Source organism: Equus asinus, chromosome 2 (assembly GCF_041296235.1).
Source record: "Equus asinus isolate D_3611 breed Donkey chromosome 2, EquAss-T2T_v2, whole genome shotgun sequence".
In the NCBI taxonomy this organism is placed as follows: domain Eukaryota; kingdom Metazoa; phylum Chordata; class Mammalia; order Perissodactyla; family Equidae; genus Equus; species Equus asinus.
In genome coordinates this window covers 95,346,991-95,362,661 of record NC_091791.1, presented here as the reverse complement: position 1 = coordinate 95,362,661, position 15,671 = coordinate 95,346,991, and the positions used below count along the sequence as shown (strand labels likewise).

General features: G+C 47.1%; 1 long non-coding RNA gene across 1 annotated transcript; it reads left to right on the top strand.

Moving 5' to 3' along the window:
- The first annotated feature begins 11,134 nt into the window (after positions 1-11,134).
- Positions 11,135-15,316, top strand: LOC139046236 (uncharacterized). Its single transcript, XR_011506062.1, has 3 exons — positions 11,135-11,567; positions 11,678-11,962; positions 12,717-15,316. It is a non-coding gene; the product is annotated as an uncharacterized lncRNA (long non-coding RNA).
- The last annotated feature ends 355 nt before the right edge of the window (positions 15,317-15,671 follow it).

Genomic DNA, 15,671 nt, shown 5'->3' with positions numbered 1-15,671 from the left:
CTGGTCAGGATCTGGCACGTCCCCCTCCACCTTCTTGGAGCAAGAGCAGCACCTGTGTTCTGAGGCAGCTGGGATGTTACACAACGGACTCGTTTTAGAGGAAAAGCTTTTGAGTCCACACTTTTCTGCTAATAGAGACCAGCTTCTCCAGGATTCCGGCAGTCACGTTAACAAGCAAGACAGTAAAAATGTATCTGGACAGGTGACGAAGAACAACGTTCTCAAGAGACAGACTCCTTACAGGGAAATTATGAGAGTCCACTGTCCCAAAGCTTCCAGATGATCAATTAAAAATCTAGATATTCAGTCCTGTCGACCTGATGGACATCCTGCTCACAGGACTCTGTGTTATCTTTGCTTTGACCAAGAAGAGAAGTAGACAGGATTATGTCTTCAACCAACTCACGCTCTGAATGACAGCATCTCTCACTCCTTTCTCTCCCACCCTCTGACTTAGCTGCATCCTCAGGCCCAAGGAACAAGAGGGAACCGAGATCACAGGGAACGAGAACAGGTGGAGGAACTGGTTCCCACTGGATGCAATAAAGAGCAATCAACCAAAACCTCGTGCAGCAAAGACGGGGCTGTGGGGAGCAGAAGGCAGGACGCAGCAGCCCCCTGAGGATGCTGGGCACCAGATGCCTGCGATATAGACACATAAACATAAATATATATTTAAATATGTATTAAATATATTTAATAACATGTTAGATGAATACTTTCTGGTGCTCCAAATCTTGCATTTTTCCATTTTCTCAGCAGTGGCAGCACTGTCCCTCCAGGGAATTAAAACTATGTCAAAGTGACATTTTACATACACATATTTAATCAGACGCATTTAACAAAGAGTGAGCTGTCGAGCTCAGGCACAAGACTGTGAAAGCTCAGAGAAGAAAAGGGCACCGGGAAGGGATGAAAAAGGAGGAATCAAATAAGGACTTTAGACGACACAGCCTCGTCCTTGTCAGCACACAGGAATCCTCCTGTTTGCACTTAAAACATTTCAACATCGCTGTCCCTTTGTCAATTTCTTCTGGGTACACTGGCTTCAAACCTGGAGGCAAAGTGAGCTAATGTTTAATGGGAACTGCGGCCCTAGGGTGCCCTAGCAGTCAGACCCGTAGCCATTATGTTCTGAACTTGCTTTGAGAGAAGACGAAGTTAAGTATCGAGTACTCATCAAGGTTCCCTGAGCAGCAAGAAGTCAGGACACAAAGCGGCCTCATGCCCTTTGAACCCGAAATGAACTGCAGCATCCCGGGCGGTGTTGGGGGGGGTGGGCACTGGAGGGGAAGGGGTGTCCTTGCAGAGCAGTGGCACCTTCAGAAACAGATGTAGGAGGCTCCTGCAGCCAGGACACAAAAGCAGAGTGAGGGAAGGATCGGGAGGCAGCAGCTCAGGACCCTCTCGGGCGTGAGTCTCACATGACATCCCTGCCAGACACTAGCCATTCCATTCTCCCAGCAGATCATGTCCCCAGGGAGTGCCAGGCACGGTGGCTGGGAGCAGGCTTCGGGGCTGGAGCCCGCTGGGTCCGGCCTTTTCTGCCCCAGGGCAGGCTTCCTGCTCGCTCATCTGTAAAGCAGGTTAGTAACCACCCACCGCACAGCGTGGTTGTGGGAACCGAGTCGGATCCTGCAGGAGTGTGAGTACTGAGCACAGTGCTGGCACGCGGGGAGTGTAAGGCACACGACGTAACGCTGTCTTAGTAAGAATTCTCCACACATGCACAGGATTTTTTTTCTGAACAAACATAGGTCATCAGATACGCATAACTTGCTTCTTGCTTTTTTCCCCACAATATCCTATGGTCCTCTTTTCACATCTCTACGTGTGGACAGACCCCACTTCTCAGTACTGAACAGCATCCCATGAGAAGGGTACACCACGAGCCCCTGAAGCAGTCGCTCCCCGGCGGCTGCATGTCTTCGACTGTCCACCTTCGACAGCTGTCTCACGTCACTAACATGCTGCAGGGAAGACGCCCTTTCACTGGTGGCTTGTGAACAAGGGTCCGGCAATGCCGGATGAGCCAAAGATGCCCCTTTGTAATAAGTTTACCAGTTAGATGAAAGAAGAGCGCCTCAGCCAAGAGTGGAAGCAGCTCTTCAGCCTGCCCCTTCAGAGAGGACCGGCAGATCCCGGCAGAGGCCGACTGCTCAGCTGAACCCACAGGACAGCGTAGCCCAAATTTGCCATCATAAACTCAGTTAATGCCCCCTTTACGCACAGACTGTCCCATTCTCCCTCACACGTGAACTGTCCTAGTGCCCCCCCAAACCCCACTGACCACCCAAGTCCAGTTCCACGTGTCCAAGGCCCCCAGCTGGTCCACTTCCGACCTGCAACCTGCAACTCAATCTTCACTGACATGACTCTGAAGAAACTTGGCTCTGGAGATAAGTGTCCTTCCAGCCAGGTTTGCCCCTGATGAATCTCTCATGGGAGGTACCAGATGGAGGACTACATTTCCACCCAGCAGCATGTGTGAGCCACAGCGACCAGTTTCACGAAGGGGCTCCGAGGGACCTGACCCCAGGAAACGCCACGAGGCAGCTGAGCTGGTGGACGGCTGTGCCCGGTGGTGGTGCCACAGGCAGAGGAAAGGGCGGGTCTGATGGCCTGAAACTCTGGATGCACAACTGGAGTGTCATCCGCCTCTTAAAGGCTGCTTAAGTGCAAGCATTTCTACACAGTGGTGAGAAGTTCCCCTCACTTAAGTGGCATAATGACCAGACGGGATGTTTTCAAGAAGATTTATTTCTTTTGCCCTCATTAATTTAACCGAAGCACAAACTTTTCCCACAAGAGTAATCCTGGAACATAAATATCTTATTTCTGAAAGAAAGATAAGATCAATTCAGACTGTACAGTTTTTAAGTTTTAGGTAATTTCAGCAATTCATGACCTTCATTCAGTAAAAAGTCCAAGCTATTCAGAAAGGAAGAAAGAACTGTAGAAAGACTTCAGGGGAAAAGCAGAACATGAGCTGAACCCCAAAGGAATCACAGGATTTCAAAGGCAGCATGGAGGAAGGGGGAGGACCAGGCGGGAAGCCACAGCGTCATCGGAGCCGTTGCAGAGCAGCAGGGCTCGGCAGGAAGTAGCCCACAGACAGCAAGACAGCGGGAGTTTCCATGTGATGGGAAAACACAAGCTAGATGGGAGGAAGAGGATTCCAAAATCTGAGAGAAGCATTAAAACTCCTGCCTTGATTCAGGGTCGACCTGAATAGGAACAGGCGCGGCTCGGACACGTTCACAGAACACAACGCAAATCCATTCACGCACTGTCGTCTTTCACAGCTCTTCTTATTGGAATCATCCCCTCCCCTAAACACACATACCCCCCAACTGCTACCGGTGCTTGAAACCTGGAGAGGTTATTTCAATTTCTGGTCGCTTAACATCCGTGTCAAGCTTCTCACATCCATCATCAGCTCCTTCTCAGTGGTGCCATGGAATTCTCCCTCCCAGTCCACGTCCACAGATCGCCAACTCTGCCCCCCTCCTTCTCGTCTCACGCTTGAGTCAGGCAGTGGCTGGGCCCCCCTCCCACAACGCGCCCTCCAGAGCTTGGGACCACGCTGCACACCGACGGTTCCTTAAGGCTGCCTGCTGATTGGTACCCAGAAAAATGACCCATCTCCTATGCTAACTAAGCCTCTGTTAAGGGATGCAAACAAAATATTTACACAGTGAAAGGTAAACCCATCTCCAGAAATACTCCTACTCTGGAATACCGTTCAGCTGCCAGAACATTGACACCGTCACACACGGAGACATGAACCACCTGCAGCAATATAACAGTCCGTGAAAAGGGGTCAAAATATAATGTACAACACAACACGCTTTTATAAAGATAAAAACAAGGTTTTTAAAAGACATTTGAAAAATCCAGCACTCTTTCATGGTGAAAACACTCAACAAACTAGGACAAGAACGGGACTTCCTCCGTAGGATAAAGGGCATTTATGAAAAACCCACAGCAAACATCATCCTCGATGGAGAACAGCTGAATGCTTTCCCCTCTGATCAGGAACAAGACAAGGATGCCCACTTTCACCACGTCTAGTCAACATTGTCCTGGAAGTTCTAGCCAAAGCAAATGGGCAAGAAAAAGAAACAAAAGGTACCAAAATTGGAGATGAAGAAGTAAAACTATCTCTATTTGCAGACAGCACGATCTTATAGATATAAAATCCCAAGGAATCCACATGCAAAAAAACCCACCAAAACTATTAGAGCTTATAAACTAATTCAGCAAAGTTTCAGGATACATAATCAACACACAAAAATCGATTGTATTTCTATACACTAGCAACAAACAACATGAAAAGGAAATGATGAAAACAATTCCATTTAAAATAGCAACAAAAAGAATAAAATACTTAGTAAAAATTTAAACTAAGGAGGTTCCAGACATATGCTGGAAACTACAAAGACTTTCTAAGAGAAATTAAAGAAAACCTAAGCAAATGGAAAGATGTCCCATATTCATGGATTGGAAGACAATACCGTTAAAATGGCGATACTAGCAAAAGCAATCTACAGATTCAATGCAATCTCTATCAAAATCCCAGTGGCCTCTTTGGCAGAAATGTAAAAGCTTATCCTAAAATTAACATGGAATTGCAAAGGACCTTAAATAGCCAAACACTCTGGATAAAGAAAAACAAAGTTGGAAGACTCACACTTCCCAATTGCAAATCTTACTACGAAGCCACAGTAATCAAAATAGTATATGGTACTGACATATGAACAGACACGCAGACCAACAGGATAGAACTGAGAGCCCAGAAATAAACCCAAATGTCTATGGCCAACAGACTTTCAACAAGGGTGCCAGAACCATTCAATTGTGAAAAAACAGTTTCTTCAACAAACAGTGCTGGGACAACTGGATATCCAGCTGCAAAAGAATAAACTTGAATCTCTGCCTCATGCCAGATACAAAAATTAACTCAAAGTGGATCAAAGACCTAAACATAAGAGCTAAAACTCTTAGAAGAAAATACAGGAGTAAACCTTCATGACCTTGGATTTGTCAATCAATTCTTATGATACCAAAAGTACAAGCAACCAAAGAAAAAATAGATTAATTACACTTTATCAAAACTACAAACCTTTGTGTTTCACAGGACACTATCAAGAAAGGGAAAAGATGACCTAGAGAATGGGAGAGAATATTTGCAAATCATATGTTTATAAGGGTCTGGTATCCAGAATATATATACAACTCTTATACCTCAACAACAGAAAGGAAGGAATAAAGGGAGGGAGGGAGAGAGAAAGAGGGAGACAAAGAGAGAGACAAAGAGAGGGAGGGAGGGAGGGAGGAAGGAAGACAGAAAGATGGGCAAAGGACTTGAATGGACATTTCTCCAAGGAAGGCATACAAGTACATGAGGGACACTCAATGTCATTTGTCATGAGGGAAATGCAAATCCAAACCATAATAAGATACTACTTCATACCCATGAAAATGGCTACAATAGAAGAAAAGGAAAATAACAAGTGCTAATGAGGATGTAGAGAAACCAGAAGCCTCACATATTACTGGTGGGCATATAAAATGTTGAAGCCACCATGGAACACAGCTTGGCAGTCCTTCAATAAGTTAAATATAGAATTACCACATGACCCAGTAATTCTACTCCTAGTTATATACCAAACATGCATTCAAACAAAACCTTGTACATGATTGTTTACAGCAGCACTACTCACAACAGCCAAAAGGTGGAAACGACCCAAACACCCATCAACAGATGACTAGATAAACAAAATATCTAAACACTGGAATACTACTCAGCCATAAAAAGGAATGAAGAGCTGACACACGCTATAGCATGGATGCACTTCAAAAACCATCATGCTCAGTGAAATAAACCAGACCCGGGAGGACACGTGTCACACGATTCCATGTGTACGAAATGCTGTTGCAGCCAAATCCACAGAGAGAGAAGGCAGGTCAGTGTTGCCAGGGGCAAAGGGGAGCCGAGAATGTTGTTTAAGGGGTACAGGGTCTTGAGGGAAGCGACAAAAATGTTTTGGAACTGAGGTGACAGTTGCACAATATTGTCTATGGACCAAAAAGTCACTGAAATATACACTTTAAAATGGTTAACTTTATATTGTGAGAATTTTACCTCAATAAAAAAGGAAAGGAAGAAATGAGCACGGATTCAGGATTCTGTTAGTTTAGTGGATGAGACAGGAAGGGAAATGGCCTATTATTAGATGAAGGTTATTGTCAAGAATCAACTTATGTGGGATGTGGTGGGTATTTCATTTGCCACCATTATCCCATAATGAGCGCTTATTGATCACATTACTATTTCAGACAGACAGACAACCAAAAGTGAGCCATGCAAGGACCAATGAACAGTGTCTAATGAAACAAGAATTATCATTCATCAATTTCTATGTAGTTGAGGTTGAGGTACAAATCAAAGGGTTTGGTTTTGTTTTGTTTTTTTGGTGAGGAAGATTGGCCCTGAACTAACATCTGTTACCAATCTTCCTCTTTTTTTTTCCTTCCCAAAGCCCCAGTGCATAGTTGTATACACTAGTTGTAGGTCCTTCTAGTTCTGCTAGGCGGGACACCACCTCAGCATGGCCTGATAGGTGGTGCCATGTCCATGCCCATGCCCAGGATCTGAACCTGTGAACCCTGGGCTGCCAAAGCAGAGCTCGCGAATTTAACCAGTGGGTCACAGGGCCGGCCCCCAAAGATATTTTTTTAAATCATCTGGCTCCATAAAGGTCCAAGGGGCCAAGGAGGCCTGGAGGCACGTGAGAAGTGGCCCTGTGCTTCACTCAACGCTGCAGTCACAGCGCTAGCTCTGGGCCTGCCCTGCTGTGGGTAGGGAGAAGGAGAGGGCGGTGCGAGTGGGGACTCACACTTCTGGAGAGTCATCCAGCCCAGGCGGACTGGCGGAAGGGTCAAGGGTAACCTTCCAAACCGGAAAGCAACACCATACCCCAAAACCTCTGGGCTTCCTGAGGCTGGTCTTCCGTACAGAAATAATAGCAAAATGTTTCATATTAAACCATGCTGTGACCCTCCAATTATGACACCCAATCGTATTAGGAGTCTTTTTAAAAATAGCATTTCTTGGGTTTTATTCTGGTGTGACTTACGGTGACAGTGGAAAAAATTTAGAAAATACAGAAAAGAAAAATAATATACTCTGGTCCTTCTCCTCACAGATTCATAAGCATAATTAATACATCGGTGTGTTTTCTCTTAAAGGAAACACATCCATATGTCTATATAGGTACAGTCTCCTGTATGTATTACTTAGATGAAAATATAAACGTTAATTAAACACGCAGAGTTTCTGTTCCAGGTGAGAGGGAATGAGCAAGTGAGCATCTTGCCTCCTGTCTCTCGCATTGAAGGCAGCCACAAAATTTGAGGACTCTGGAAGGTAAACAGTCGAAGGCAAACGGGGAGAGAACACTAGAAGTCAAGGAGCGCTGAAAAGGCAGCGAGTTCCCATTTTTCCCTCTGCGTCCCTGGCCTGGACCCCAGGGGCAGGAGCTCGGCAGTGGGCACTGGGGCACAGAGGAGGATCCAGGGGAGACCCCCTTATTCCGACTCAAGAGCAGGAATGGGGATTCCAAACACCTGGAGAAAGTGGACGGAAATCCTCTCTGTTTCTTTTCCTTCTTTCCATTCTCTCAAGCCCCAGCCTCCAGGCAATTCCGTGGTGACAAAATTGGCAGCGGGGCTGCAGGCACCTAAAATTCTGGGTGGGGGGCACTTTCTCTCAGATCTGAAGAGCTGTGATCTCAAGAAAGTGGAGCCAAGCTTGTTACTTTTCTTCTCCGTGTGTCCCCCGCCACTTTGCCTCACAGGCGGGCACAGCCATGGAAAGTGCACGGCAGAGTCGGGTAATGGAACCTAGCTTTCTGGATGAAGGACCAAAAAGGGGAGACCTAGAGCGGGAAAAAAACTGGGAAGATCAGAGGGAAGAGCTCAAGACGGAGATCCCATAACATTGTACACACTATGTAAGATGATAAACTACGGGACACAGCACTCTGCACTATCTTGGTAACAGTTCTGTAAATCTAAAGCTGCTCTAACTCTTCTTTAGAAACGAAATCTTTACCTTGTCTCGTTCATCCCTGTGGTCCCTCACCTCACTCACTGAACTACAGCCTGAGCGCACTGTGCCCCGGGCGCCGCTCCAGCTTCTGGAGACACAGACAGCACACAGAACGCAGCACGACTCTTGCCATCAAGGAGCTCACTGCGCAGCGGAAAACGAAACAAACACCAAGAGGCTGTCAAGCCATAAGAAGGAAGAAGTCTCTACTTTCAAATTAAAAATGATCTTCTTGAGTCTTCATTATAGAAAAAATCTTTGAGAACTTGAAAACACAAAGGCATAAAGATACATGCACCCCTGTGTTCATTGCAGCATTATTCACAATAGCCAAGACGTGGAAGCAACCTGGGTGCCCATCGAGGGATGAATGGATAAAGAAGATGTGGTCTATACACACAATGCAATATCACTCAGCCATAAGAAATGATGAAATCCGGCCATTTGTGACAACATGGATGGACCTTGAGGGTGTTATGCTGAGTGAAATAAGTCAGAGAGAGAAAGTCAAATACCGTATGATCTCACTCATAAGTAGAAGATAAAAACAACAACAAACAGACACATAGAGACAGACATTGGACTGGTGGTGACCAGAGGGAAAGAGGCGGGTAAAAGGGGTGATTAGGCACATGTGTGTGGTGATGGATGGTAATTAGTCTCTGGGTGGCGAATATGATGAAACCTATGCAGAAATCAAAATATAATGATATACATCTGAAATTTATATAATGTTATAAACCAATGTTACTGCAATAAAAAAAAATAGAGATTTTAAAGGTAAAAATTAATTAATTAATTAATTAAAAAAAAAAATCTTCGAGAAGCGAAAGGCCTAGGCTGAAGGCCGTACCATCTAGCAGTCTGACAACAAGGAGCAGGATTTCCAAAGAGGAGAAAGACAGCTCTGCAGCCAAACCCGGCAAACCCCAGCAGGAGGCCAGCCTCCCGCCCAGGAACAGTCACATCGAGGCCTAACCAGAGGGCCTGGTGAGCTGTCGGCTCTCTGCGAGCCACACGTGCACTGGGGGCAAGATGTGGAAAGGAAGCGACGTGCCCCAGGGGGTCCAGTCTCGGCAGGCGCTGTGCAGGCAGGAACGGCAGATGGGCAGTGCGACCGGGGCGGGCTCCCCACCAGCTGCACAGGGACCCCCGCGTCCACCCATCCTCCCATTCTCACCCTGCAGCCACTCATTCTCTGAACGTGAATTAAACACCTACTACACGCCAGGAATAGGGAGGCCCCCACAGTAGGGACAAACGCAGGTGTGCAGGTGACACTGGGAGGAAACGTCCTGGGCCACGGGAAGGACATTCACTGAGGATCGCAAGCTGGAGAGAGCAGGAAACTTCACGACGTTTTGGGCTCAGTGAGGCTGGGGGACGGCAGGACAGAGGACAGGAGGGGGTGGCAGAGGGCAGAGCACAAGGGGCTCCGGGGGTCCCACAAGGAGCGTAGACATTTTCCTGATGGTGAAGAGAAGCCAAGGAAGGGTCTCAAGGAACAGGAGTGCGTGGGTGGGGCACACGATCAGACACAGACTTTGACAGAAACCCCGTGTGGCTGCTGCTGTTGCTGCGGAGAGGCTGGACGAGACCGAGCTGCCCGGAGGCGGGCAGCGCACATGGCGCATCAGAAGGGAGAGCGGGGTTCGAGACCTTTGTCTGCAGAAAGCTTGCAGAGGAGCAGGGGGACTCAGGCATGACTTCCAAGCGCCTGGCCTGGGTGAACACACATGTAACAACAATAAACACAGCCACCATGTGTTCCCAGGATGAGCCAGGCGCTGTCAGGAGGCCGCTCCCCGTGACCCATTCCAGCCTCCCGCTCTGCAAACACTAGTGTTGGCCTTTATGTGCACTGCCTGGGCCTCCTTCCACGTAAACATCTTGCTCAACAGGTCAGGATACATTAAATAAGCATCCAAAAGGTTTAAAGTTCACCTTTTCAAGTAAATACAAAAGTGATCCCATATGCTGCTAAGTAAAGCAGTTTCCACGAGGATTTTTATAAACATGTAGTTCTGTATTAAATAAGCAATATTCTGAAGGTCGCTGTTATCTCTAAATAAAGAGTACTCATTTTCCGTAAGCAAGCACAGGCCCCAGGGCAAACACCCTACTCAAGTAAAAAGGGAGCCAACCTGGGCGTGTTTAAAATCAGCCAGTAAATTTAGAGGCAAGAGCAGGACGCTGGGTGGGATGGAGGAACAGTATGTGACCGGCCAGTTGATCTCCCAACACAGGGTGACCTCGCTGGAGGGGGGGAAGGGGGAGGGCCACACAGGCCGGTGGTCATTAGACGGGGAGTCCGAGATCATGAGCGTTGCTGTGGAACGCTCCACCCAGCTAATGGCAGCTCTGCAAGAGAACCACTTTTCATATGTTTAAAGTAGAAAAAACACTGAGTCACATCGATGAATCAATTCCTAGCAATCAAGATGAGCATTAAATACACTGTCCAGGGTTTCGAGGAATTAGCCGTCACCTCTCAACTCCAAACCCCCTCGCTCAGAGGAAGGCGGGCGTACTCAGAGAGCCGTGAGCATCCCCGAAGACCGCGTGCACAGACGCAGCCTCCCCTGAAATCAAACCGTCACGGCCATGGCCAGTCGGCAGAAATCAGTTTTATTCTAAAAACTGAGATTATCTCAACTGACCTTATTAAATATATAGAAATTTAAAATATCATGCCCTTCCCTCTACGTCAACTCACCAAAAATTCAACAGCACAGGTGAGAAATCTGGGAAGTGTACCGACCGACAGAGACCCCTGGACTCCGTCCACACGCTACTGACCGGCTCAAGCCATTGACCTAAGGTTTCACAACACAGCCAAAGGCTACGGCAGCAACAGAGTCGAGTCACCTTGTTCCCAGAATACAATTTCTTCACTAAACAAATCCCCATCCCAAACAACTGAACAGGAACTTAGAGGCAAAAATCGTAGAGAAAGAAAATTACAGACATGAAGTCATCTGGCTTTAGTTTTCTCTCGATATTTTGTCTTTCCTTTATTCACCCTAGAAAATATTTTTATATAAATGAATAGTGTTGGGGTCTAAATATTTTCAATGAAGTAAGAAGTGAAAATAATTACTTAGGTAATTTAGGCCACACTGACCCTCCCATCTAAGCTTTTATTCCAAAAATAAACCAAATTTGGTCAGAAGGGTTTCGCGTTTGGAAATGTCTATACGGTCGTCCCATTCGGGGGTTAGAAAGTTGCTTTTACTGCCTGTGTGGAAGCAGCCCCCGCCCCTCCTGCCTGTGACGCTCGTTCTCCATGGTCGTGAAGCTGTGTGACGGCCCTGTGGTCGGCAGGGCGCTCCTGCAAGTGCGGGCTCGCCCAGCCCTCACGGCGCTTCTGAGGCAGCGGGACTGTCCCCACCACGCAGGGGGAAGCTGAGGCCCAGGCAGACCCGGTGATGCTTTTTGGGTCTCACAAGTGGTAAGTAAGTGACGCACCTCTCGAACTCAGCTCCTGCAGCTCCAAGAACTCCCTCCCCTCCCCACCTGGTGCTGCCTACTAAAACTGCTTCCATTTTCTCCTAATTCAAGATGATAAAAAGTAACTACCCGCAAGTTACGGCTACTTATTTATCTGCTGCCAGCTACTCTGATGCGTCCTGCTACCAGAGCTTAGAAAAAAGCCTTTCCCAGCTTCGTCTGCAGAAAGCTTGCCATCGAGCACTCCAGGCTACACTGAAGGGCTCTTGGACAACGAAGCAAGCGCGCTTCTAATCCCGCTGCTCAGTGCGACCTGCGTGCACTGGCTCTGGAGCCAGCAGGACCACTCGTGTGCAGGACCACGTCCAGGGATGCTCAGACTCCTTGAAGGAGAAGGTGATGCTGCGCGCAGCCTGCACCCACCACCCACCACCCGCTGACCACCCACCACCCCCTGACCACCCACTGCTCCCCCCACCTTCCTTAGAATGGCTCCTCCGCCCCAAACTCCTCCAGACTTGCAAGTGTCTATCAAACGCCTTTTCCTTCCTCTCCAGTCCCTTCTCCACCACACACGCCTTCTTAGTGTTCCTTGGGCCCCGGTTGTTCAGCGTGGGCCCTGAACTAGCAGCCTTAGCATCACTTGTCCACTTGCCAGAAATGCAGAATCTGGGGCTCCACCCTAGACTCAGGAATTAGAATCTACACTTTAAGAAAATCCCCCAGTGATTTATAAGAAATTAAAATTTGAGAAGCACTAGTCTAAGAGGACCGACAAAGCAAGTGAACTTCCTCCTGTCTGGTTGCCCCCACCCCGTGTTGCCCTCGGGTACCACTTCTTCAGGCTCCCTGAAGCTGTGTGACCAAGTTCCAACTCTCCAGGACCAGCCACTGCTCACCCATCCCCCAGTGCTTCCAACTCAGCCAAGTTTCATGGTTACAAGACAGCTTGGGCTACTTCACACTAAGGTATGAACAGCTAATATCCCCTACGCACAGGAGGCTCTGATGAAATGGTACTGAGAACACACGGCACTGTGTTCCAAAAAAGTTCCAAAGTCAGAAAAATCTGGGTTTGCATCTCAGCTCTCCCAATGATAAGCTGTGCGAATCTCAGAAATTTAAATAACTCTCTGAACTTCCTTTTCAGCCTCTGGAAAATGGGGATGCAATCTGCCTTACAAGGAGGGTAGAGACACCACAAAGCATCCTGCACACCAGGCCTGGTGCACGCTAAGTGCTCTCTCTTCCTTTTGAAAAAATGAGCCATAACGTCAGAGATAACGGAATTTCAAAACAGTGTTAATGCAAACAAATATCGAGCTGGTGTTGCTCCAGCCGGCGTGGCCACCCGGGAGACATTTTGGAGGAGGTAAGCATCTCTCGTGACTTTAAAATCACTTCGGCCAAGCACCGTCAGCCCAGCTCCGCCAGAAGTCCGTCACCGCGCACCCCCGATCTGGGGACTGCCCCTGCGCCCGCTGGCACTCTAGAGTCCACTGACCCGAAGGCTCTTTCTTCCTTCTCCTTGAAGAAGGTGTTTAATCACCATGTTAAAAGGCCAAAAATATCAGCAGTGGTGGAAGTAGGTTGAGGTGTTTAAACTGCAACAGGTTCATTTTCAGCGCTTAAAATACCATTTCAGCAACATTACCAAAGCACAAGTTATGAACTAGAGTTGCTTTTATTATTCAGTATGACTGGTAAAATTACGCCTTACCTGATTTTTACATTGTCAGCTTGATTACTGACTATACTTGAAGAAAATTAACGTGAACAATCTCAATTAAAACACATGAAAATAATTTTTAAAGATAATCCTTAAATCAGACTGGATATCATAAGTTTTTCAGAATTAATAATGTTTCATTAATTTCTTAAACAAAGAGACAAAAAAAGTACAAAACGTGAGTGGCAAAAAAAGGTATATTTAAGTGAAATAAAACTTAACATTTTGGCAAAAAACAAATACCATAAACCAAGTTAAAAGTCAACCCACCACCTGAGAGATTTCCCAACACAGATAATCAACAGAGAAAGTCAATAAGAAAAGGCAAACAAATCAATAAAGAAAATAAGCAAATAGTTTGAACACGCGGTTCTTGGAAGAGCGAAGCCACTGCCCAATAAACACGAACAGACTTGTAACCACACCAACAATCGGGGAAAATGCAAATTAAACAACAAAGAAGGCACCACATCACAGCCTGCGATGGGCAAACAGGCTCAAGCGTGCCATTACCAGGGGCCGGGATGGAACTGACACAGCAGGAGCCGCCCACCTTGCGGGCAGGAGGCTCTAGGAAACTCCACGACCACTTTGGAAAGTGGCTCAGCATCACCCGGCAGAGGGGGAACGGCCCCAGGAATGCACAGGTGGCTTCCTCACCCCAGAGCAGCTGCACCTGCCAGCCTGTGAGACATGCGCGCCCTCCGCCAGAGCCAGGCCGCCTTACGGGGTGCGTGTTAGGAAGGCTGCTGGCTGATTTGGGTGCCTGCTCAAGTCTCAGACCAGCACCCCAGAGGTGCTCTCACACTGGTTCTCACCTGTTTCAACAGGACGCTGTGCCAGAACACTAGGGGTGTGGTCCTTGGTAGGTTTGGCTAGGAAGGCGGTCAGACAGACCTTGGTTCGCTAGGACAGAGTGTCACTGAGTCACGGGACAGGGCACAGGTAATCAGCTCTCAAATGTACACCTTCCCACAAAGAGATGCATACAAGGACGCGCGTATGAAAATAAAGCATCTAAAGCAGTCAAAACAGCTGCCGGCAGAAGAACGGGTACAATGGTACCTTACACAGCAGATAAAATAAATAAAGTAGGTACACATGGATGAGCAGGGATAAATCTTGAAAATATAATGCTGAACGAGAAAAAGCAAGTTGCAGAATGACAACATGATACCATTCAACATTAAGTTAAATTCTCACCAAAAAAATCAATGTCACCCTTGGATAAATAAATAAGTGTTTGCATGAAAACATCAAGGATGCAGACCTGAGAAGTACATCTCCTGACCTCGAGATAAGGTTGTCTGTGGGCAAGAAATGAGAGGCACGCGATGGAGGAGCACAAAGAGAACAGCACCGGGAAGATTCTGTTTTTTTAAAAAGCTGTCAAACACATGGTAAAAAGTTGATATTTGTTAAGTCTGGGTTGGGGTAAAAGATACTGCTATGTTATACCGTGGACTCGCGCATATTTGGAGTATTCCATAAAAATAAGGTCAAAAGGGGCTGGCCCCGTGGCCAAGCGGTTAAGTTCGCGCGCTCCGCTGCAGGCGGCCCAGTGTTTCGTTGGTTCGAATCCTGGGCGCGGACATGGCACTGCTCATCAGACCACGCTGAGGCAGCGTCCCACATGCCACAACTAGAAGAACCCACAACGAAGAATACACAACTATGTACCGGGGGGCTTTGGGGATAAAAAGGAAAAAATAAAATCTTTAAAAAAAAAAAATAAGGTCAAAATTTAAAAGTAGCGTTTCATTATACTTTTGAATATTAGAAACTCCTACTTCTGTACAAAAAGAAATCTTCCAAAGCCACAGCCTCAAGAGGTAGGGCTTTTAAAACCAAATCTTTGTGACATCTAGCGGTAGCAGAAATAGTTACAATTTAATACACAATTAGAAACAAACTTGATTCAAGGCATTATTAACATCTGAATTCTTGTTTTAATTAAATCTCCACAAAATGTTAAAAGCCTGTGCTTTTGTTTTTATTTGTGTTTCAGTGATCCATAGTGAATATTTTTAATGGAGGTGACACTTGGGAATAAGGTTATTACCCTGTATACATTAATTATGTGGCTCAGCCACTGGGCTCCTGAAAACTGCATTATGATGTCAGTTCTAGTGTCCCCCGTACAGCGGCCCCCTCTCCCCAGACCCTGGGTCAGTGAGAACAGCAGGAAGAGGCTTGGAGCTCCTCCTGCACCCCAGCCACACACCCAGCGGGCCAGACGTCGCTGCCTGCCCAGACCTGCGCCCCTGTGTCAACTCTAAACCCTCCAACAGACCCACGTTGGTCCAGGTCCCACGCTCCTCCTACGTCCTTCACATCCATGCAGTCAGCTCCCAAGTCCACCTGTGAACGTGTCAC